Source organism: Lissotriton vulgaris, chromosome 7 (genome assembly GCF_964263255.1).
Source record: "Lissotriton vulgaris chromosome 7, aLisVul1.2, whole genome shotgun sequence".
Lineage (NCBI taxonomy): Eukaryota > Metazoa > Chordata > Amphibia > Caudata > Salamandridae > Lissotriton > Lissotriton vulgaris.
In genome coordinates this window covers 1,459,990,056-1,460,013,579 of record NC_141695.1, presented here as the reverse complement: position 1 = coordinate 1,460,013,579, position 23,524 = coordinate 1,459,990,056, and the positions used below count along the sequence as shown (strand labels likewise).

General features: G+C 41.5%; 1 protein-coding gene across 1 annotated transcript in view; it reads right to left on the bottom strand.

Moving 5' to 3' along the window:
• Positions 1–23,524, bottom strand: part of ACTR5 (actin related protein 5) — a 138,065-nt gene that overhangs the window by 7,081 nt on the left and 107,460 nt on the right. The window lies entirely within an intron of this gene.

The window sequence follows — 23,524 nt, the reverse complement described above, 5'->3', positions numbered from 1 at the left end:
AGAATTATTACAGAAGAGCTAGTAAATTCCAGCACGATCATTTGGGCATCCACCGTCTGGCCTTACTGCCTGGACCATTTATCAGCCAGTCTCACCAGCTCATTCTGCCTAAAAGCAGTAAAACAACCATAAAGCTTGTTTGATCTAAATCATGGGCCTTCCCTTGAAAAAATATCCAGTAGATCATTATTCTCTGAAACAGAGGGTGGATTGTGAGTTAGGTAATCACCTACCAGTAGATACTTTAAAAAAAGTGTTATATAGGAATGCTAATTCCCCTTGTAGATCTGAGAAAGAGCAAATAGTAGAATACACAATAGGAACAGACAAGGAAAATGAGCCTTCTCTGACTCCCCTCCCAAAACTTATAACTCACCAAAGAGAGAAGGACTAAGACAAAACAACAAAAAAAGAGACTAAGAGCAAGACAGAAAATACTACTCTTGCTCCCTCTTCTCACTATGTGCTACTAATAATTCAAACACAAAAGAGGGACAAAGCAAAAAGAGAAACGATTAATGGTCTTAATACTGCACTCACACACTTTGCAGTGTCATGCTTCGTCATAGAGCTGCATCTGAAGTCCAGGTGCAGAACAACACTCTGGACAGAGCGCAAAGAATTTTTTTAAATATATAGTGTAGTGAGGGAAAAGAGGTGTATAAAAATAAGAAGAAAAATTATTAATATAATTTTATCCCTCACTTGGGTCTTCACTTCGCCTTCTACGTATTACATAGAGGTCACCATTTACAGAGTTTACAAGCTGATCGCCTAACCCGGGACCGTCGTGGGGTTGTGGTCTTATCGTCACACTTACTCCAAACACCAACGGGGGTTATCTCCCAGTCAAGGTCCACCGACGTCGGTGGCCCTTGACTGGGAGAGGGACCCCCATTGGTCTTTGGTTCAGCTTGTAAACTCGGTAAATGGTGACCTCTATGTAATACGTAGAAGGCGAAGTGAAGACCCCAGTGAGGGGTGAAATTATATTAATTGAAGGGATGCACACCCTGACGAAGGCCGCCGTGTCCCTTGGAGGCATCTTTGGAATAGGCTGAAACATGTTGGTTATTGCAGTTGGGATATGGGAAATTGATCTCCCCTTTACATCCCCATCCTTGATCTTTTAATCCTATCGAGGGGAACCGAGAATAAAGGTAATTGTTGGTATCCTCTGAGATAGTTTTACTTGCACTTCAGGATCCCTTCTTGCGGGAGTATTTTTCCCTTCTTTTTTCTTCTTATTTTCAAACACCTCTTTTGCCTCACTACACTATTTATTTAAAAAATTCTTTGCACTCCGTCCAGTGTGTTGGTCTGCACCTGGACGTCAGATGCAGCCCTATGATGAAGCATGAAGCGGCAAAGTGTGTGAGGGCAGTATTAAGAAATGTAATCGTTTTCCCTTTTTGCTTTGTCCCTCTTTTGTGTTTGAATTATTAGTAGCACATATGAGAAGAGGGAGCAGGAATGATATTTTCTGTCTTGCTCTTAGTCTCTTTTTTTGTTGTTTTGTCTTAGTTCTTCTCTCTTTGGTGAGTTATAGAGAGTAAATAGTGCCAAATCAGAAAAAATAAAGTTTTTAACCCTTTATTATGTCAAATGTAATATGTAGGATTGTGAAAAATAGAGGGAAACAGGGAGCTGTTATGTACTTGCATATACAAATGGATAGGCATAATAATGCATTTTCTACACCATTCAAGCCAGGTAGACAATGCATCCCGAATAATCTTAAATCTCACACGCTTAAAATAATAGAGATCATTGTGAGAAAAGGAACTACAAACATCTCTTCCCAAAGCAATTTGGTACATATGAAGCCTTAACTATCACAATTCTTAGTCACAAGACAACAAATATGTTCCCCAAATGCGGCCCAAAATTATTGTTCGAAATCTGGTAATGCGCATCCTACCCCTTCCTGGAGCAACTTTAAAAGGCCTCCGGCATGTCTTGCCCGCTGGCAACACCAGAGAAAGCTAATAGCCGAATCAAGGGGTTTGAAAAAAGAACTAGGAACTAGAAGTGGAACGGCACAAAATAGATACAAACACTTAGGGTGCAAATTCATTTTAATTATATTGCATCTTCCAATTAATGAGACAGGCAAACGGTGCGAAAGACGCATAAGCAAGATACATTTGGAAAGAAGAGACTCAATTGAGTTTGAAGATTTCATACATACTACTTGATATAACAATATCAAGATAGGCAGTGGGTAGTTTCCCTGGAATCTGATAATGTAGTTGGTTGATTTAATAAGACTTGCGTTATATTTGTGTTTTGCTTTCAGCCAAGATACCCTTCAAAAGTCTAGTGCTTCTTGCTCAATAAGCGCTATACCAGACATTGAATTTACCGATATATTGCAATTCCATCCTCTTATACCATTAAATGAACTATAGTGCCATTCGCTGCTATAGGCGTTTGGGAGTGATTATTAAAAAACAGTCTTAAAAATTGTTCTAAATATAGAATGAATGAATTGCAGCAACAACGGACAACAATGACTGCCCTACTTAATCACAAAGGCTTCATAAGCTTCTCTGCCAATAAACTACCTAGGTATTTGGATTTCGTTAGAGGAAAATTATACAATTCATGTATTTAGCATCAAATTCCATTTTTGCCATTGTAGCCCATTGACGGGGCCAGAAGAAACTGTTGTAGCCCTTCTCTGTATGGGGGAGAGATCATACGCACATATATCAGAAGATTATTTTTAATGTCGGAGAGTGCAATGGCTCTTAGTATGTACGGTAGTATCTCTGCCAGGGATGAAGCCATGTTGACATGAACTGGCAATTGTATCAATTACTGCGCTAAGTAGCCATAATTCTAGTATCGAGTTTCGTATCTCTGCTGATAAGGGAAGGTAGCCGACATGATCCTCTCTCCAAGAAGGGCTTACCCTTCTTTAAAAAGACTGCAATATTCAGAGTCCCAAGAAGCAGGAATAACATGGTTTTGCTTAATGCTCTTAATAATCTGGAGTGTGCCCATAAACATTTTATAGTTCTACATGAATACTGTTCTGGCCCGCAGTTTTACCTGAACAGAAAGAAAGAATATCAGCAGTGACTTCATCTATAGTTTTATCAGCCTCGAGCAGGTTAGTTTGTTTTTCGCTCAAAGCTTAATTTCTGTAGTTTCTAACTAATGGGGAATTGCATGTGAAAGTAGATTGTTTTCAGGGCTATAAAGAGATTGATAGAATACACCAAATTGTTTTAAAATCTCTTGGGGCGGGAAGACAATTTACCCTTCATAATTTTTCATATATTCTATACTGGATCTGCTCGTTTTGTCTTTGATTTTATAGGCCAAGATTTCCCCAGCATACTCTTCATTCTCATAATCACACCCCTTCTGCACCATGTAAGAAGCAGCAGTTTTCTCACAGAGCCAAACTAAGTCTCGGCTACGACTCTCAACCATACGCCAAAAATGGTCTCTTTTTGATCACCCTTTAGTAAGATTGTGTTTGGGTGAGCATGGTCTAATTTAGATAAATCAGAATGTAGCTGGGTTTAGGGAGGGACATGCACCCACCCACAAAAGAGTCTTTGCTATACCCAAACTGCACTTCTATAGTTATTTCGGAAGAAAGGACCCAGAACAGTAGTAAATGTACTTTGGCTCTGAGCAGTAGTAAACCCAGCACCACACATGGCCAAAGACTTGAACGGCAGCAACCTGATATAGCAATTATTGGAGACAGGGGCTTTAAACAGAAACCCACAGAGACAGGACCTAATGTTAAATTAATTTATTTTAAAAGTTGAATTGAAACATTACACACATTTATATAAATATATCTATATATAGATTTTATTTATTATAAATTATTTTAATAATCATGAAACATAAAAAATAATGTAACTAATATTCAAAAGAATTTAAGATTAATTCGACATAAAAAATAATTTCTACTACTTAAGTAGACATTTTCTAATTTAGGGGGGATTTTATTCATTGGCATCTTATGAAAATTAATGTCATTAAATATATTCAAAATGAAATATTCTATTTAAAAATGTTGTTCATATTCTGTAGGTTTTTATTTATTTTCTTCTACATTAAAAAATATTTTAAATAATTTTACAATAAAATGTACATTAAAAACAGTTTTAGTATTTTGTTTTATTTAATAAACTTTTCTCTATACTTTAACATAGGGAGATCTCTAACCTGAGGGGAAGAGACGTGTGCCTACACATGAAAAGTTACAAGTAATAACCTTACACTCCTAAATTAGTGGGTGCAGAAATGCAAGTCTATACTTTTGAGTCATTTTACATTTGATAATGGTGAATAGGCAAAAGTAGTAAAGTTACTTAAAAGTATAAGAGAAGACCTTTAAATATGCCCAAGTTAATACATCTTTAAGGATAAGAACCAATGTCTCCAATTACTATTATTAGAAGTCTGGCAATGAGAAGATCGATGGAGTTGAAGGCATTGAACAGATTTAAAAGAACCACCACCTCAACAACATCTACACCAAGCATTTTCCATAAAACATGCAGATTGCCAGTTACCAAAAGTTCCTAACTACGTACAAGACAAGGGTGGCCTCTAAAAAAGCTTGTAACTCTGTTGTCAAATTATAGTACAAGACGACAGGGAAAATGTGGTTAGCGCCACTTGGAGATTGGGAAGATTTTTTATTAAGGGATTAACAATAGCTGTTTTCCAGATTGACTGTACTTCACCAAGTCGCAAAGAGATGTTAAACAGTGGAGAAGAGATCGCAAAAGAGTTGGGGGTCATTAAAATGGCATGGGATGTTCTTAACTTACATGGTGTCATTTAGGTTCAAAGCACGTCTGCCTTACAGGCTCCATTTCTCATGTGCCCCCACTCCTTTCATACCTCAGTTTTTCTCATCTACACCGAAGAGTCCAGACAGACAGGAAGAGTTGCCCTACTAATGAAATAGTTTTATGTGCAGTATAATTAAGTTACTTGAAAACCGATTTCTTAAGTACAGTAATGTTTCATAGATTCACAAGATGTTTTTAATATTTGCTGATGTCAGACCAGTAACTTGAACGGAAAATAATATACATAAAATTATATAATTTTTGAAAGTTCTTTTTTCCGATATTTGTACAGTTTGTTGTTTTATTTTTCCAGTCCAGTCATGTCAGCCTAGTAATTCAACTCTGAACCATCATCTTAGATTTTGAGCATGTACCAACTACTTAGTTGTATATGAGACTACAAAGTTTAGGAAACTCCTGAAAACTGAAATGTTCAAACTTGCACTCGACCTAACAACACAGAATACTGGTCATATCTGTAGTATATTGGACTTATTTACCAATCCCACATGAGTGAGTTCTAACGTCTCCTTTCAATCATAAAAAGTGACTTCTGTGTTTTTTCTGTCAGCCCGATGATGTAAGCATAATTATACATGTTTAGAATTATTACCAATCTTTTCTGGGAAGATGCACACATCTATAAAAGTTGACAATGGTGGCAAACCATATTTACTGGTAAACAATTTGTATAACACTGAATCTTTAGAGTGGCATGCTTGGGTAATACAGTCGCAGACAGCAATTATAGGAGTTGGGCAAGACATCTTGAAGACACACATTGTTAAGACAAGTTGTCTAACACAAGAATATATGGTTACATATGAAAAAGCAGAATGTAGCAGCAGATTCAAACAGCTAGACTACTGAAAACTCAACTACATAAATATCTCCTTAAAAACATTACGAACATATTAAGTTCCTAAATCCTGACAAACTCGCTTACCACCCACTACTGGGCTGGGTTAATTTAATGTTCTGCCTCTAACCCTAGCATATTTGGAGGTAAATGCTTGATAGTGATCTGAGGTCTGCGCCAACTGTTGATATGTATGCAAGGTCAATATATTGTAAGTCTCATATTTTTTCAAGTCATATCTTTGCTATTTTTGTTTTTTTCCAGACTATGTTTTCAAATGTTGTCTTAGGTAGCATTGTCTAAGCAGCGTGGGCAACAGAAGACGGAGGCATTTCCATGTTGCCACTTTGTTGCCCTAGCTGCTCCATTGGATGATATTTTGTTTATTACTTTGACATTCTTGCACATGTAATATCACAGGATGCAAAAGATTAATTGTTTTCTTTTTTTTGTAGGAATTTAACCTTAAGCCTCCCATGCTTTTTCACATATAATTCTGTCCAAATGTTTAAAATTCTTATATTGCTCTGACTCATAGGAGTTTGTTGTATCTCTCTTTTATGTTTATTGTATGACATGCACGTTGCATCTCAGTACTGTTATTAACAAGTTTATTGCCTATTTCAAAACCATAAATATTTCTAAAATGCTTTTGAAGTGTTAATACATGACACACTGTTTAGACTCGACACTTGAAGATGAACGAGCAATAATTAGTCAACTATTTAAAGATTGCAACGTTTTAATATCTTTAATGCTAGCTAAACTGACAAAATTCTCTCTTTCGTAAGTTACCCTCCTGTGCCCTGCATTTCCAACACTAAGCTGAGGAGGTGAATAGATTGAACTGGAATTGCAATTGACTTCATTTGTTTGAATAGCCAGCTGTAATTGCAAAGGATGGTAAGTGTCAATTGATAGTGGTCTGAGCTTCTATGGAGTTGAAGAATTTTCATCACCAAATCTTCCACACAGGAGTAAACAAACAATTTATTTTCTAAGGTGGCCAGCTACTACCACCACGCACATTTATAACATTCTCGGTGTGAGCTACAGAATTAATGGTAAGGATTTTTGAAAGGAAGTAGTACCTGCTCCAACCACCCATATAAATTTAGCGGCCGATTACACGACTGACATTGTCGGTTTCACTTCTGACTGGCTGCTTACAATACAGCCAATTGGAATTGAAACCGGACAGTCATTCCAGTTGGCTTCCATCAGAACCGGCCTGTAATCCATATGAATGGCGGTTTACGCCGTCTGGATTACGATACACGGTTTCCGGCAGGGTTTCCTTGCCGGCCCTTCCAACATGGAAACCCTGTTTGCATGTGAGTTTGGTCCCCTAGCAGGGCCCCCCCTTTTCTTTGCAGCCTCCAGGTGGGAGTCGAGGGGGCACCTATGGTGCCCCCTGTTAATCCCTGCACCTTGTGGTAGGCTCTGTGAGGTGTCTGCCACGGGGTGCAGGGATTAACACACTGCCATGGGGTGCAGGGATTAACACAACCTCACATTTCCCTATGGGAGCACATACTATGGCCGGTTTACGACTGGAACACATGCTCCCATGGGGAAATGTGGGAATGCGACCGCACCATGTGCAGTCGCATCATAATTTGGCAGTCGGGACCACCGTCCGTAGGTCGGTTAGCCCTGATTCTGTCACGGGGTCGGTTGGAGGAAACTCCAACCGACATGGTAATAGGCCCCATAGTGATGTTTGATATTTCACTGCAATGGGGATGTAGAGATACACAACCTGCAAAGTTAGGTCTCCATCTAATTTTTTTTAAATTTGGTGTTAAGGCTAATATTCTTAATATTTGTATCTTCAGCCAATTTTTTGCTTTCATTAGGAACGAGAATGGGTCTGAACTCTTCTCTCTGGATCTTTCCTTAAACAAAAAAATAATGTCAATACATCCTCTTTCTGCTTTGAAGAGGAGGAGGTTGTTTCGCCATTAAGTTACTTACTTATCTTTGGAGTTGCTCTCAATGGAACTGGGAGAATCTTTTTGGGGAAATTTCTAAAGAAAGATATTTAACCTTAAGAATTGTATTCTTCACAAGATTCAGCACACATCTGTCTCTTTTTATTTTTTCTTACTTTTCCAAATGGTTTGTGATGCTTCGCTACACATCAGTGACAGAGAATGACAAACTGAGGTGTCACTGCTTCACTGGAGGCTTTCCTGCTGCCGCCTAGCGCTTATAGATACTTCTCCATTAAACAGATTTTTGTTGGCGCCAAGGCTGCTTTGCTGCTGATGATGCTGGTCCACTACGAAATTTAAAATCTTGAAGGATAGAAAATCTGTATATGATCTACAATGGGGTTTCTTGTTTTTCTTGTCATTTTCATGGCCTACTGACTTCAGCGTTACAATTTTCATCAACCACATAAGCTTGCAACGTCTTTCATTTAACTGTCTTGCTCAAACAACAGTAGCTAAATTATTCTAGATATCAATCTAGAATGCATGGAATGATGGCAAGGACCGGCATCAGACCTTGATCTCCATTTAAGACTATGATATTCAACAGGTGTTGTAGGAAATGGGTGCAGAAAGAATATCGTAGAGTAGGAGGAAACTGCAGAGCTGGCACTGGTAAAGACATCCATGGTGAGACCGGAGAGGAAGGGGAGAGACGTGGAGAAAAAGGCGCTCTTGGGCAAGGGGTTGCTAAAATATGTACAGAGGGAGATACTGTGAAAGTCTGTGATTGTGTCCTTGAGGATTCTGAATATGAAGTCTCATGGAGCCTTTCCTCTCTTAGCATCCTAACCCACTCAGCAGAGAGGTGAATTCTGTTTGACATTGACTTTCATGATGAAATTGATGCTTTCACATGATAGCATTCTTTTACAGCAATGAAGACCAGCGCATAGTCAATGGATCGTGCTTTGATGTGATGGAGAGGGGTGACTCAGAAGTGTACTTGGTCCGGCAGGGAGAATGTCGCCACCTTGATGGGCCTCAACATCAACAGAGAAAGTTGTTCTCCACAGACAATACTTTTTTCAGGGGTATTTCTTTTCCTAAATCTCACCCTCTGGGAGGCTTTGAAGACAGTACATGGAATAATGATCGAAGGGAGTTATCCTCCATGCCCTTCACACCATCCTGAGGCATAGTCCTCATACATGGGTTGATGGAGTCCATAGAGTAAGCCTATGTTAAGCATCATCATGGACATTTTCTGTCAGTGATGGCAATCTTCAGGGCGGTATGATCAGGTAAGCAGATGTGACACAGGCTGCGAGGATCAAATAGAGCTTTTTTTTCTGTCACTGAAAGGACATTACGCAAAAAACAATGGCATTTTTATGGAAAAAAACAATATCTGGAATTGTTCACTGTATACTCCAAAAAGCAAAACATTTAAAACGGGATTTTTTCTGAAGGGGTGGAAAAGGTTTCCAAAGAAAACACAAAAAAATCAAGAGGGAGCGCAGCAGGATCCAGTCACCAGGAGAAAGAAAAAACATTTAGACAATCTGATGATGTATTATTAGTTATATTGCTTATGTGACAATTTCTCTCAACAACTTTGTTCAGCGCTCCACCTTTCTGTATGCTTCACTATATTTTTCCTCCCTCCCATTTCCTCTCTTACTAATATAGAGCTTCTGTTTCTTAGATTTGTTTTGGTAAGGGCTAGACACTAAAAGGATCTTTAAGATTCCTTCTTCATTGCCTGAAGAAAGGGCGACTCCTCCCACTAGCCACGGCGCAGCCCAACTTTTAATATACATTTGTGGCAGGTGTCCAGAATCTCCTTAAAACGGTCCTAGTTCGGAGGAAAGAAAATCACAAGGGCAAAAAAATCTCATTGGCAATCTAGGTAATTTTTTTATTCAAATTTGGATGGTGCTAGTATTGATAAGCAGGGCACTGAAACTACCTTGAACAGGGGCGGGGAAAGTGACAGGCATAAAAGTTTAAAAATTAGAGAATACAATAGGGAAGGCAGTAGAAATGAACTTATGGACAAAAAGACTTCTAGGTGGGTAATGAACGTGCCGAAAAATAGGTGAACAAATACAATGTGACATCCATCTCAAGGCAAAGACTCCTTGGCTCCGAAGACTCCAAGCTAGAAATGACATCATAGGAAAAATAGTTAGCATCCTCTTCTGAGTAGAAAATGTGGACAAAAACCAGAGAGGACACACATCTTGATAAGAATAACTTTAAGGTTAGCCACACCTCCTTCCGGAGGATGGTGTCTTTCAAACATGAGAAGATCTCCTGGTTTGACATCCTTCCTCTTTTCTATGCTCCTGCACTCTGACCTCCACCAACTCTAGCCAATGCTCACACGGACCACAAATAAACCCTCTGACCTGCAATGGAGATTTAAATGATATTTTATAATTTTGTTGTTATAACACTTTATAGTACTGAATTACACAGCATTTTGCATTTTTGTATATTATTATATTGTGTCGCTTTATTTAGTTATCGCTTCAGACGCCATTCTGGTGTGCATAGTGCATTACTGAATGGATGCTATACCATATGGGGAGTGGTTGGTTGCAAGAGTGTTCTTTTTGCTGTGAACCTATGTAGGATGCACTTTGGCTTTGCACATGAGTGACCAGATGGACTCGAATATTGTCATTGTTGTATCTTCCAATTCCAGTCTATTCATTTTGAAGTGTCAAGACCATCTTGACGAGTTCAGAGAAAGGGTCCTTCCTGTAATTTGGATTACTAATAGTAGCAGACGTGCCCATTACACAAAGGGTTTGGACGTACTACCCCAGAAAGTGCATGGCCTTGGCCATACAGATGGCGAGGCTACCTGATACAAACACCTTCATCGTCGTAGACTCAAAGTTTGGACTTGTGGTCCGAATAGCTTAAGTTTTACTTTCACTGAGGAAACCTCAGATATTAGGCTTTCAGGTAAAGGATGGGTCCGTGGCACACTGCGCCACCGGAACCAAGGTATACCAGACTGATGAGCCCGAACAAGGGCAAACCGGTTTTGGGTTGCTTGTTTTCCATTTCAGGGAGGAGCTGGTCTGGGAGTTTGGGTTGGGCTGTCCTACTGGTGCAAGGTCATGACTGATTTACATATTGCTGGGTCCAAACTGAGGTGACCTGGAGTGCAAAATAACGATGGACTGGTATGTGGCAAAATGTAATTGACAAGTGCTTGAGATTAATTTGAGCATTCTATCACGTCTATGTATTCTGTAACACGTACACCATCAGGCAAAATAGGCCAGAAGCCCATAATTGAAACGAGAAATATAGTTTCATAGCATAATTCAATTTAATTCAATTCAATAAATCGTTATTCGGATACAAGATATCCATAAAAGCACACGTCAAAATACCAGCAACAATACATATACTTTATAAAAATACACAGTATGTAGAGCAATAGCAGCATAAAAACAGTAAACAAATGGGGGCTTGTGATACGTACCAAATAACAATAAATAAAAATGCATTTGTTAAAAACATAGTGAGCAAAACAACGACTTCAAAGAACACATGGGAGCTTATAACCCTTAGCTGAAAGCAGCATAGTGTAGTAAAATAGGGTGCTATCAGATATTGACTATAAAGAAGAACATGATGTGCAAAGCTGCAACTTCATAAAAGCACTGACCGGGTGAGAGTTCATAACTCTCAGCAGAATTACTTCTTCACACTTCACAATTACAAATAATAGCGGCATGCATAAAAGCAAATGAGCTCGCAAAATAAAAAAGAAAAATCTGACATGGATACTGTGGCTGGGTATAGTTAGAGGTGCCTCACACACACAATAAAAGCCTGAGAGTAAGAGCAACTTCAGCCTAGGAAAGCCTGTCACTAGTGATTGCCTTATCGACTTAACAAATGAGCAAATAAGAAAAAATTAATTATTGTCTGAAACGATCTTCCTGCTGGATACTCTATCTACTTACATATAAGTCACCTATCGCATGTTACTCAGTACCAGTACTGGTGAGGCCACACCGGAGATATTAACATCATAATGCAATGGTCTACCTTCGCCTTCTTCTACACACTGGGGATCAGTGGAAAAGGAGGAAAGGCTTAGGCATATATTTTGGATCAACTGATTGAAAGAGCATTGCCCATTGCTCCTCGATGCCAAAACTTGCTTGCAAAGCAAGGGTATTTTCTGTTGTTCGGACTGGCAAATAGACCGACTGCAGGGCGACTCCACTGATTGTAAATGTAATCCACTTGTTTCTATTCTAATTCCGTCTGATATTTCTGACAGCCTGGCATGTGTTCTACAACAATGTCTATCCTGTGAGAAATGGCCCAGTTCCACGGCAGCTGAGCTTCTTCTGAATGAATTTTGGACCGTGTTTCTCTTTGCATGGCTATGTGAAACATATATGTTGTGTTGTCTGTTCTGATTAGGACCAGTTGACCTGCAATCTGTGGATGAACACTAGTAAACTTAGTCTTATGGCGCGGACTAACACATTGATGGGAAGCCTCTTTTCTCCATCTGATAAGAGGCCTCTGGTTGAAATCTCTAGCAGGTGGGTTCACCAGCCATCCATGGAAGCATATGTGGGGAGTAACAACCTCGCTGTTATCGGCAGAAAAGAAAGACCTGCAGTTAGGGTCACTGGAATCCTCCACCACATTAGAGCTTGCTTCAAGCCCCATGTGACATGGACCATATCTTCCCCTGAGGCTTCTACCTGTTTCCATAGTAAATCAAGCTCTTGCTGAACAGGTCTCATACTAAGTTTGCAAAACAGAATGAGGCCTATACATGATGCCATCAGGAATATCAGAGATTTGTATTGCCTCTCTGTGATTGATTTCCAGAAATAGTCTTTCCAATTGTCTATAACTTTCTCACTCTTTCTGCTGATGGAAAGGTTTTCTTCAACTAAGTGTCTAGTATTGCTCCCAGAAATTGGATCTCTTCTCTTTGTCAGCCAGAGTGACAACTGGTGACAATGGATTGTCAGACCAAAAGATCTACCTGGTCCAGAAATTGTAACAATCTTTCCTAAAAACAACTTACTGTACAGTAGTGCAGAAGATGGGGCTGGTTCAACAGGGCAGATTAAAATGTAAACAAGTTAAGGTTCACTGAAAGGTTAAAGCAGAGCCATAACAGGGTACTACCTCACACAGAACATGTAGTAGAAATTTGAGCTATAGTGGCTGCTAAGAGGAGTGACAGAGCCTAAGCTTCTACCTCAGTGGTTGAAGTTTGGGGTCTTTCAAATGAGGTGGATGTGCTACTAAATACACTTTGTTGTTTCAGCCCTTTGGCCATTTTACATTATGTACCTACTGTATGATGTATATTTTACACTGTATACTGTTATTTTAACATATCGGGGATTTCCTGAGGATGGGGAATTATTCAAGATTGTGAATATGTAAAAGATCCAATGTTGGCGAACGATGCGAGTATGACATCACTAGAGCCATATCCACGTCAGTTTGTCTATTATTTCTGTGCCCTCGGAGGCAGAGGTGACAAAACAACATAATTTGCACTTGTGCGCTGCACTAATGTGAATTCTACAGCGTAATTCAAGGCGCCTCCCTCGTGATTGCCCAAGAAAATTACTCTGTTCTTAATGTATCAAATGTATGGGCATCATTAAGAGTACACTCTATATATTACTTTTTGTATTTTGCATCTTTCTTCCTGCTGTATGTAACCCTTCACGTGTCACCAGCGCCGTTCACCTTCTCACGAGCACTTGTGCACACGGTAGCACAGGTTACATGACATTTAACCCCTTCCACGCGAGGCGCGGTCCCGCAGTGCTCGTGACAAGCCCAGCTAGTCATGCTGCACAGTGGAGCTGGGCTCGTCACGACTCCGCCTACTCTGTTAGAATGCCCGCACAGGCGGGGAATTAGCCCCACGTGGGCCGTCCGCAGCAGTTATGACGAGCTCAGCTCGTCATGAGCACAGCTCCACTGTGCCTCATGACAAGCTGAGCATGCAGGGGGTTAATGTAACAGTGCGTTTATAATTGTTAACTTGATCGTATTAATAAATATATGTAAAATGGATTTCCTCAATCAAATGTCTCCTTCTCTCTTGTCTCCCTACTCCCCATCCACTGTTCGTTGCAATTTTATTGTGCTTTCTTGTAAATTGTCTACTAAACAAAACCCTTTGAGACACTGTTGTATGCTATGCCCTAAAGTAATTGGCACCTTTTTACTAAGGCCAATGATAATCCATTAGAGTGGGCTGGCCGGGGGAATTGATGAGGAATCTGCAGGCTGAGTAGCCACCAGAAAATGTATTACTGAAGTTAAGTAACTTTTTCTTCTGATGGATACTTCTACCTGCAGACGCCTCACCTGTTGTGTTGTATAGATTCCCAAGCAGTACTGGGCCTAAAGTAATGGTCAACGCAGGAAATCCTAGAGCACAGACCAGGCAAAATGGCCATCCCTTCTCACTTTAGAGTCCAGACAGCGGTGTTTGGTGAATGTGTCAAGGGAAGTCCATGCACCTGCCTGACAAATGTTAACTACAGAACACTTCTAACCAAATCTGGTAAAATGGGCCTGAATCCCATCAGGAGAGTCCTTCTTGGCAAGGGCGATTTTAATGCACAAAGTTACTCAAGAAACAATGTCTTCTGGATCACCTTTCCCTTCTTACTGAACGCATAACTGGCAAAGAGCTGGTCGTCAGATTAATCTCTTTAGTACGGTAGACGTAATTGCAAACTGCCTGTCTGGGATTCAGTCAGTGTTGGCGGACTTAGTCCTTAATGGGTTGGGACAGAGGTTAAAAAGTGGGAAAAGAGATAAATCGCCCCAGTCGAGCTAACTGACCATCGGCAGGAAAGGCACTTTAGTTTGCAGCACCAACTTGTCCGAGAAGAAGCAGGAGTAAGATGGGAAATCCTGTTGGGCTAGTGAAAGTGTGAAGTGAACAATCTCAGACAGATGAGCATTCAGAGGGTCAACACCATGCTTCACATACAGAGCACAAATCGGAAGCTGTACATACCAACAAGAGGCAGCTAAGATCATGCGATCACCCCCCCCCCCATTGCAGTTGAAAATAACTAAATTGCCCCTGCTCAATCTCCCAGCATGAAGGTGGAGACTCTGGAGGTTAGGACACTGAACCTGCTCATCAGACTGGGAAGAAGAAATGCTCTGAGATAAATACAGAGCGGGATACAGGTAGAGGAGCAGGAGCTCTGCATAACACATCTTTCTTGGCCAATTCGGAGCAATACAGGTGACTTAGGCCCAGTCTTGGTTGATCTGCTTCAGCACCGAATGAATCAAAGAAATTGGAGGAAACACACTAATTTCATTCAGTTCAACCAAATAGGGTCCCCCAAGGCTTTCTGCAGGAGATACTAGGGGGCAAATAAAATCAGCCAAGTTGTGTTGCTGCAAGTGGTGAAGAGATCCACTTGAGGCGTGCCACACTGGGCAAACGTTTTATATCACAACTGGGCAAAGATGACACAAAGTCAGACAGGCTCTGATGTTCAGAGAGCCAGCCAGATGGTTGGCAACCAGCCAAAGACCACTTGGGCCCCCCCCACGCCCAGAAGTCTCAGCACTTCCTGGCAGAGAAGGCAAAGACCAACTTTGCCCTGTTGATATACAATAGCGACGTTTTGTCCATCAAGAATTGGACTGACTGACTGGGAAGGGAGGAAGGAAGGCTTTGCGCATCAATCGGATTGCCCTCAGTCTGAACAGGTTGATGGGTGGAACCTGCTCCTCTGGAGACCACAGACCTCCGATCTCCAGCTGACAGTTGAGGGAGCTGTCATCACTGTGTCCTTTGCTAGTGGAGGGTAGAAATGCATTCCCTGTGACAGATGTTCCTCCACCTACCACTAAGTAATTGTCTTATTTTCCATGCAGACCCTTTATCGTTTTCCCTTAAGTTAGCATGAGCACATTGCAGGCTGCTCTCTGCTTTGTGCATGTTACTATACAAACGTATTTTGCTTCGTGCCACACCGTACTTTCACACAGAACCTGCTGTTTTTGCATTCTGTTCTTTTCTGGGATTTAGTCAGCACACTGTAGATAAAGTCATACAGCAATGCGCCTTGTTATTCTGTTCTGGTCAGGCACCAGCACCTAAACAAAACACACAAATGCAGCTCTTTTGGAACACAGACTCTTTGTCATATAGGTATGCACAGACATGTAAATAACCACTTGGAGAGAGGTTTTACACAGAAGAGATCACAACTACCCCTGAGATGTAGAACTTTCACTTGTGCATGCTAAGGTAGGGGGTTCACTGCAAACACCCAGAGATCATCTGATATATAATAACCTTGCTTCTGTAGAAGGGGAAGGGGGTTAGTTAGCCCTGTCTAATACCATGACAGCTCCTTCTATGATTTATGGATTACTTACTATGCTGACCGTAGTTGTGTTAAAGTTTTTTACTTATTGTGGCACGTGTACTGCATAGTAGAGCAGTTAAAAAAATTCTTTTAAACATTCCTAGTGTCTGTCAGATCTTATTGTGGACAAGTACGAGTGTCAGAGGGAAAGGGTGTGTCCTGTGACTGTGATTCCTGAGACAGTCGGGAGTTTTGCGTTCTGGAGTGTTTAATCACTTGTTCCTCTGTGAGTGAGTAGGATGGCAAGTGAGACACTATAGCTAGTCGGTCCCAGGCACATGGGTACTAAGGTGGTAGGATAACCAAGTCCCTGCCTACTAAGTTTCTATGGCCTCATGCATAGTTCTGTGCCTCTGCACAACCCTTGCAACATGATACTGCCAATGTTTGGCCTGGTAATTATTTGCGGGACCCCTGAGTAGCGCTTGTGCCTGTCCACAATACCCTTGCACCGTTTCCCAGCGACTTACGTGCTGTGGGGCTTTGCCTCCTCAGTTTGTAGGGACTTCCCATTGCTTAGGTTTTTCAAGTTTGGATTTTAAAAGGTGTCTTACCCACTTTTGTTCTACAGTTTGATTCCCCTTCATTTCCATATGGCTCAACCTGTTGTGATTCTGTCTCATTGCAGTGCAGCAGTTACTCAACACTTGTTGCAGCATGGAGTCCCCAATGCAGGGGGTCTCCTGTTTTCTTTGTGGTTGAAGCAGTTCCTGCATTCCGATTCAAAGATTTTACTCCTGCAGTTGATGCAAAGGATAATACTGTTCATTCTTATTCAGTGGCCAATGTTGCTGTGACTTATTGCTCATATGCGATCATTGAGCTTCCTCTAAATGGCCGAAGAGCACCAAATTTGGTTTAATGGCACCCTTGCCCATCCTCTTTCTTATGTTTGAATGGGCCCCTTAAGTGTGACAGTGCCCCATTGCACGTGTTGGACGGTTTTACTCCATATACACATATGCCACCGCTACTGTGGTGGATGCGCATTTGTTATACGCTCAAATAGTCCATCTATATAGACGCTTGATTCAGTATTTGTTCATGAGTTTCTGGCAGCTCCACCTGGGGCAGGGCAACCTGCAGGCTCCTCCTGGTGGAGGGCCTGTTATTAGCCTTGTAATTTTCAACGCTGTTAAGGGCAAACGTTCCCTTAACCGGGCAGACTTTCCATTTTGGATTGCTCCAAAAAAGTGATCAGCTTAATGCAGTCTTTTCCCTTACAGGTCCTCTGAAGAAACATAGGATCCTTACCATGTGTTTGCCTAGTGGTCTGGTCTCCCCACCCCTTGGCCAACTGCAACGCCTGTTGGACGGTGTTCGCTACAGTATAAATGCTTTGTTATGTTACCCCTCAATGAGCGTTCTTCCGAACTTTCTCAAACATGTACAGAACAAACATAGGGCAGGTCCTGCCCTAGGTTTGGGGATGAATCTACTAGGTAATTTTCCTGTGGTCTCCGAAATGATTTATTCTAATGTTAAAAATGAAGCAGCTATCCTTTGCACTGTGGCCGCAGTCGTGAATTGCCTGTTGTTATCTCTGATGTTTATACATCTTTGGGTCGTTCTAGTTTGGGGTCCATATCATCAGTGCAGTCTTTGGGCAAACCACCTCCTGAAAAGTAAGGCCGTCTGGTTTTTCCTAAGAAGTCTTGGGATAAATCTAGACAACAACAATACAAGCCTAGGTCTTGTGGCGGGTCACTGCCGCTGGACGCTTCTGACTGACGATATGATTTGCATGACCGCTCTAAAATTGAGACTTCGGAGCGCTTTCAGGTTCCTCATCCTCACTCCTTTCAGGAATCGATTGATCAATATCATGACAGAGGCGGGCGACAAGATCGCAGAAAAGGCGAGCCCGTGCAGCTCATGCGGGACACGCAATGCTCTTTTGACGTAAAAGTCAAGAGGGAAGAAACGCCTTTGTATATAGAGTGCCCTTCCAAAAGAAGAACTTTGCACCTTCAACAGCAAAATACGCCCCAGACGGTGAGAACCCTTCTCCTGGACAGGAGTTGGGCAGTGACTCTCCTCGACAGCGCAGTGGAAGTCACTGTAGTGCGCCAGACACTCCACCACTTTCTGGAGGCCAGAGCAACTGACACCTATGTTACAGTTGAAACCGCAGACACCTGCGTTGCACCCCCTGAATGACTTTATCATTTAGACATTCAGATTGAGGGTGATGTTAACTGTACCATTAATGCTATTTTATGGGATAATTTGACTTCTTCTTATGACATTTTGCTATCTGAGGTCGATTGGCCTCTGCCTTTATTCTAGACTGCCCTCAAGGCGACAAGGTGATTCTCCCTTCTTTTTCACATCTTGTCCTGGATGAGACCAAGTATGGTTATGCTTCTCACTGGGCTCTTGCACTAACCCCTGCCTTACACCGCAACCAGGCTGGCTGGGATAGGGATTCTCCATTACAAGTTATTCTGATACGTTCCAACCCACAGCCTCAATATCCAATTAAACAGGACACTAAAGCATCGATTAACGACATTCTAACGCAACTTGAGGATCAAGGTGATTGAGCCCTGTGTCTCTCCTATAAATAATATTCTTTTTCCAATTTTGAAACCTGATAGTTCTTATTGCATTGTCTTAGATTACAGACATTTGAATAGTCAAACACGCACTTTCGATGTGAAAAATATGCATAGTATGACTGATTAACAATATCGAAAACTACACTTGATATTTCGAAAGTTTTTTTCAGTCACAACCTGGCTCCTGAGAGCCGTGACTCGTGTGTGTTTACCACCCTCGGTTCCCAGAGGTGATACGCCTGTTTACCCATGGGGTATAAGAATAGCCCCAGTGTCGTTTAGGCACATATTGTGTTCCATTTACATGACATTGACCCTTAAGCTTTGTCGTATGTCGATGACATATCCCTTACCGATGATGAACCAAATCCTTATTTGGCCAAAGTGGATCGCATTTTTAGCGACTCAGGGAACTTTATTACAAGCTCAATGTGGCAAAGTCGAACATTGCGTTTCTTGCTGTACATTTCCTTGGTTATGAATTAACCAAAGAGGATAGGGGTTTGGCCCCTCATTTTTTTGAGAAATGTGCACAATTGCAACCCCCTTCTACCCTTCTACCCTCCGCTTGTTCTTTTATATGCCGGCAGAACATGCATTCCTAATTATGCTCAGCTAATTAAATCTCTTTATTTTTTTATACACTACTTTTTCTGCTTCATCCTGGCTTCCAGAACATACTGCTGTCTTACGTGACTTGAAGTCGGATATGCTAGTAACGCAGTTCCTACAGACCAGGATTAACACCACAGATTTGTTCATCCAGATCTTTCTGGGTGCAAGTGGTTTCACTTATGTAACATTTAATGAAGGAGACATGGTCCCCATTGCTTACAAATCACATCCGCACACATCTGCTGAAATGCGTTTATTTCTACTAAGAAACTTTTGACTGCGGTGCAGATGGGCATGCTTAAAGAACGGCCTCTTGCTCAAGGTAAACGCATCATTGTTGTTTCACCTGTGCCTGCCTGAGAGTGGGTCACAAAGGCTAGCGTTTCTAATTCAAAAGCCTTTAATCCCCCTTTGGATTCAATGGGCTACAACTTTGACATCCGTTGATGTTAGCTTTGTTTTTAACCCTTCCTTGAAAATGCAGGAGTTTCTTCAATATGAACATGTTCAACCTCTACTTTCTTCGCTTCTTCCTCTTGAACAGTACAAATGTATCATTTACACTGACGGTTCAGCACAACCCACCGTCGGCTCGAAGTAAACTTTGTCTGTTGCTTGGCTATTGTTGTAGGCACTATGATCGATGGAGTTTTCCACTCCAATTTGATTCATACACAGACACTTGGTGACTGTATGGCACAGTTGGCCAAGAGAAGAGCTTCACTATTGGCTCTCGAGCATTCAGATCGTGAGTGTCTCACTCTTTTGGTGTGCGACTCTTTTTGATTGCATACAATCTTTTAATGATTGTAGGAAGCTGGCTCTGTATATACTATACCAAAGTAAGGTATAGTGTGCACAGAGCCTGGGAGTCCTCTCCCTGAGGAGAGAGGGCCTGATCTTTTCGCTTTGTGGAAGCTGCTTTGCCAGTCTTCCTACCTTTCTTCTTGGGTGGTTGGGCCATCATTTCAGGCTCCAATGCTCCTTTTTCACCCTGTGTTAGGCATTGTGCTTGTGGCTTTACACAACCTATCTCAGGGATTTGCAGCATGGCTGCATGTGTCTTTCTTTCTAACTCACCTAAGGCCATGCTGAGGATTCTAGATAATTTCCAAGCAGACAGACGGCTGTGAGCTTTGGAGAGACCACTACCTGTTTCGGGCCAGCAAACCCCCCCCCCCCCCCCCCTTCCCCCAGTGTAATATCACCATTGCTATGGCATAGTTAGTGGCGACACTGTCAGCATTGGTAACTGGAAAAGTGTTTCCAGTTAAGTATTGCTCTGGGAAACCAGTGTATCTCTCATCATAGTGACACTGGCATCTGTATCCCTCAGGCCTTCTATCTTAGTCCCATTCACAAAGGGGTACTGCAAGTATTTCTTCAAATTAGGGGGCCAGGCAGCCAACGTGACTAACCCGGTCTTCCCTTCAGAGACTAAAACAGCCTCAGTGTGACCCCTGATTTATTCTGGACACAATATTGATCACATCTGGAGATTTGCTGTACCAGTAGAAACTAGTGGGGGACAAGAGGCTGGTTTGTTAGGACAGGCAGCATCTCCAGTTCAGTGTCCCTTCTTGTTACAGTAGAAACCCCAGGCCTTTGCAGGATCAACATTTTCCCCTTGTAACCACTAGTGGGTTGGGAAGAGTTCTTGGGCCCACCTCCCTGACCAGGATTTTGGGGGCCTTTAGAAGACTCTTGCATTTTATCTTTGGGTTTTTCAACCCCTTTGCCCTGGGGAGGCTTTGATACCCCTTTCTTTTGGTCACCCCCAAAGGTAGCCTTGGTTACCTTTGTCTTCACCCAGTGGTCTGCCTTTTTTCCCAATTCTTGGAGAGTTATTGGACCTAGTTCTGCCAGATATTGATGCAACTTTTCATTGATGCAGTTACTTAAAATATGTTCCGTCATAAACAAATTAAAAAATACTTCATATTTCTGCACTTTACTTCCAGTCAACCAGCCAACTAGTGTCTTTACTGAGTAGTCTACAAACTCTACCTAGGACTGACTCTGGGATTTCAGAGCCCCCTTGAATGTAATTCTGTACTCCTCAGTAGTGAGTCCAAATCGCTCAATCAGGGTGCCCTTCATGAGTTCATAGTACTCTGCTTCTGCCCCGGCAAGCGTCAGAAGTGTGCCTCCGCAATAACAAGAAAACAGTTCCCAACGGAGTGTCCACCCCCGGTGAGATTTCCTCACTTTTCTGGCTTCACAAGCCCTCTCACAGGCAGTACACCTCTTGGTGATATCATCACCATTCCCAAATGTAGGGACAATCCCTTTTGGGAGTTTAGGATCATACGATCCTTCTCTCTCATTATTCTTATTATTGCTGCCACCATTTATGGGACCTAGGTCCATATCTGCTCTCTCTTTTTCTAGTGCTAGGAACCTCGTCTCGATGTCTAGTCTCTTGGTCAACCTTACTAAAAGGTTGCCCACTTCACTGAAGTTGTCTTCACTGTCTTCTACAGAGTCGAGCCTACCTTTGTAGTGCCTGAACCCTCTACTCCCTGGCTTGGATGTGGGGATTTCAAAGTTCCCTCCCTCCTTCCTTAAGTAGTTGAGGTAGAGGGTTAAAGATTTCATCCACTTCACTACCTTCATCATACTGGGATTCTTCCTTGTCAGGAGAGGGGTGGTCCTTCTCATATTCTGCCAGAAACTCCAGAAGTTCTATTCTGGTAGGGTTGGACCCTGCTTCTATTAGTCTAGCTATACAGAGTAGCCTTAGCTCCCTAACCCTAAGGTTGGAGTAAGGAGTGAGGTTGAGCTCCGCAGCCACATTCCCTGGTTTACTCATAATTTCTCTAGAGGGGGGTTTCTTTTTAGAAGACCTACACTAACAGTGCTAATTACTGCCCCTCCCCTAACTTCAGTGACTTTTACTTTCTCTAAAAAATACAACAAGGACTTAATTCAAGGCCTTATCAAGACTTTTTAGTATTTTGAAAAATAATTAATTCAAAAAATGAGCTGTACTGAAGTCAAAATCTGGATTCTTGTCATGTGATCAAAGTTTTACTAAATTAGTCCAATAAATGTAAGGCTTTACATCCCACCACTGATCCACTAAAGTAGAAAGCTGGCTCTGTATATACTCTATATACAAATTCTCTGCACACGTTTAAAAGTAAATACATAAAGTTTCATAAAATATCACAATGATGCTTGTCTTTGTATTTTCAGATGTCTTTAATTCAAGATCTTAAGCCTTCTTAGACAACTCGTGTTTCGTCGCCGTTACAGGGTATTACCCTGCAGCTTCTTCAATGCTCAGGTTAGTTTCAAATAGTCTCTTAGTTCCGGTGATAATTGCAACCCGGAAGGGGTTTCTATCATTTCTGCGCCTGGAGAGGTAAACTATTAAGCCTTGTGTTTGAATATCTTAATGTGCTTCCAAGTGTAAGGAAGTTTCTTTTAGAAGAACTGCCCCATCCGGCAGAATTAGGTAGACCCCCTGGGATCTCCAGGCCTTGGATCTCCAGGCCGTGGAGTTGGCCCCCCATTCTTCTTCACATGCAATGAAAAGAGACAAGTCCCTTGCTAACATTTCAGCGGTCCCAGTTACTGATGGAATAAAGTTCCATTTGATGTATCCAGTCCTAAGAAGGCCCTGCAGATACCATAAGTTTTCAAAGTTTGGATGGGTGATGTCATAGTGCTTGTGTTGCATTTGGATGATTGGGATGTTGATACTGTGAATTCCATGCTTTCTTAATTGCAAAATTGCACTGTCTTTGAATCTGAGGATTTATATTTAAATTACGCTAACTATGCCAATTTGCTCTGTTATCAACATTATGGACATAATTTTTTTGCATTGAAGAAATGGACAGTGTTCTCAATATAATTATACTTAACAGGAGCATTACCCAACTCCACCTAAGGATAGCTCAACAACACAAGTTATAGTATACATATTACACGAGTTATAATGCTTCAGACCCACAATTATGCTATTTTAAATTGGTTCCTACTACCTAAAAGAAATATATGCTTACTCAAACAAAACTAATCTAAATATCTTCCATCATAGAGGAACTAGCCCTGAAAGGGTATGATTACTGGAAGGATAATATTGGCTTGAAATCATTTCGGAGCACTAAGTCCTGGCATGTCCAAGGTACAGAATCTCTATTTCATGCATGTCTAATATCTACACAAATAATTTTTCTAAATAGCACAATCCAACAGACTACTTGTCTAAAATTGGCTAAAATTAAAGATTTGAATACTCCTACTATTTCATCTTTTCCCACGTTTGATGATTGGC